This window comes from Sinocyclocheilus anshuiensis, unplaced genomic scaffold, assembly GCF_001515605.1.
Source record: "Sinocyclocheilus anshuiensis isolate Anshui unplaced genomic scaffold, SAMN03320099.WGS_v1.1 scaffold532, whole genome shotgun sequence".
NCBI lineage: Eukaryota > Metazoa > Chordata > Actinopteri > Cypriniformes > Cyprinidae > Sinocyclocheilus > Sinocyclocheilus anshuiensis.
In genome coordinates this window covers 2,081,060-2,083,720 of record NW_015555819.1, presented here as the reverse complement: position 1 = coordinate 2,083,720, position 2,661 = coordinate 2,081,060, and the positions used below count along the sequence as shown (strand labels likewise).

General features: G+C 31.5%; 1 protein-coding gene across 1 annotated transcript in view; it reads right to left on the bottom strand.

Moving 5' to 3' along the window:
* Window positions 1–2,661, bottom strand: part of LOC107675269 (N-acetyl-beta-glucosaminyl-glycoprotein 4-beta-N-acetylgalactosaminyltransferase 1-like) — a 197,019-nt gene that overhangs the window by 2,728 nt on the left and 191,630 nt on the right. The window lies entirely within an intron of this gene.

The window sequence follows — 2,661 nt, the reverse complement described above, 5'->3', positions numbered from 1 at the left end:
TTAATCATTTAATCACCACATCTCACACACACACACACACACACACACACACACACACACACACACACACACACACACACACACACACACACACACACACACACACACACACACACACACACACACACACACACACACACACTCACACACACACACACACACACACACACACACACACACACACACACACACACACACACATATATATATAACTTTAACAGAATATGTAATATACTAAATATATGTATATTAATTTTACATATTTAAATATATGTGTATGTTTATGTAAAGGGAAAGTAGATGCATAATGTTTCCATTAGACATTTTTATATTTATAAACACTCACATATAACATTACAGTAATTTATATTAGTAAATTACTCTAATGTAAATTACTCTAAAACGTAATAGATTAATATACATTAGCATATTAGATAAAAGAATATCTCATATACAAATGTATATTAATTTAACATTTAAATGTTTATGCTGAATATGTATGTTTATATGTAGGGGAAGTTGGCATAATGTAATTAGTTTTTTTTTTCCTGTTTTTAACAACAACAAAAAAACGGTATCTTGGGTCGAGAACTTTTTAAAGCACCTCAACACTAGTTCATTTTAAATACTGCTCCAGTGAGTCATAAAAAAATTATATATATATATACAGTAGTAACAAGTATCGCGAGTTACGTAATCAGATTACTTTTTTAAAGTAACTAGTAAAGTAAGGCATTACTTTTTAATCCAGAAGGAAATATCTGAGTTACTTTTTCAAATAAGTAACGCCAGTTACTTTGTTTCCCATGTCTTGACTGGCAGCTCTCGTGTTGCCATGTTGAGAGAAATCGGGAGTAAGTGCAGAGCGTTGTGTGTGAACATGATGCTTACTGTAGTTCTAGACTAAATATGAACATGCATTTACTCATCTCACCTGCACAAAAACAGATGCAGTATTCTTCAAAATGAATAAAGACAGTCAAATGCAAACTCAGAATACAAACCTGCAATAGTTAAATATCTTAAATAATACAAATATCATTTATGTATTTAATTCCATTTTATTAACCAATGTCTTTGCTACTGACTTTCGATGATCCAGTTCAACCATACTAAGCAAAAGTGGCACATTTATGTTTCGTTTTTATTATTGCTGAATAGTGTTCAACTTTCTTCTGCGTCATATTCTTTTCACACACACACACACACACACACACACACACACACACACACACACACACACACACACACACACACACACACACACACACACACACACACACACACACACACACACACACACACACACACACACACACACACACACACACACACACACACACACACACACACACACACACACACACATATATATATAACTTTAACAGAATATGTAATATACTAAATATATGTATATTAATTTTACATATTTAAATATATGTGTATGTTTATGTAAAGGGAAAGTAGATGCATAATGTTTCCATTAGACATTTTTATATTTATAAACACTCACATATAACATTACAGTAATTTATATTACTAAATTACTCTAATGTAAATTACTCTAAAACGTAATAGATTAATATACATTAGCATATTAGATAAAAGAATATCTCATATACAAATGTATATTAATTTAACATTTAAATGTTTATGCTGAATATGTATGTTTATATGTAGGGGAAGTTGGCATAATGTAATTAGTTTTTTTTTTCCTGTTTTTAACAACAACAAAAAAACGGTATCTTGGGTCGAGAACTTTTTAAAGCACCTCAACACTAGTTCATTTTAAATACTGCTCCAGTGAGTCATAAAAAAATTATATATATATATACAGTAGTAACAAGTATCGCGAGTTACGTAATCAGATTACTTTTTTAAAGTAACTAGTAAAGTAAGGCATTACTTTTTAATCCAGAAGGAAATATCTGAGTTACTTTTTCAAATAAGTAACGCCAGTTACTTTGTTTCCCATGTCTTGACTGGCAGCTCTCGTGTTGCCATGTTGAGAGAAATCGGGAGTAAGTGCAGAGCGTTGTGTGTGAACATGATGCTTACTGTAGTTCTAGACTAAATATGAACATGCATTTACTCATCTCACCTGCACAAAAACAGATGCAGTATTCTTCAAAATGAATAAAGACAGTCAAATGCAAACTCAGAATACAAACCTGCAATAGTTAAATATCTTAAATAATACAAATATCATTTATGTATTTAATTCCATTTTATTAACCAATGTCTTTGCTACTGACTTTCGATGATCCAGTTCAACCATACTAAGCAAAAGTGGCACATTTATGTTTCGTTTTTGTTATTGCTGAATAGTGTTCAACTTTCTTCTGCGTCATATTCTTTTGCAATTTGTTTGAGCTGTGCCCTCTACTGTACAGACATGAATTTACATTTCCTTCAGCCTGAGGTGTATTAATTTCACTTTTGTTGCAAAAGGGCTTTTACATTTGTAATGGAAGAACTTTTTATATGTGACCCTGGTCCACAAAACAAGTCATAAGGGTCAATTTTTTTAAATTGAGATTTATACATAATCTGAAAGCTGAATAAATAAGCTTTCCATTGATGTATGGTTTGTTAGGATAGGATATTATTGGGCGAGATGCAACTATTTGAAAATCTGGAATCTGAGGGTGCAAAAAAATC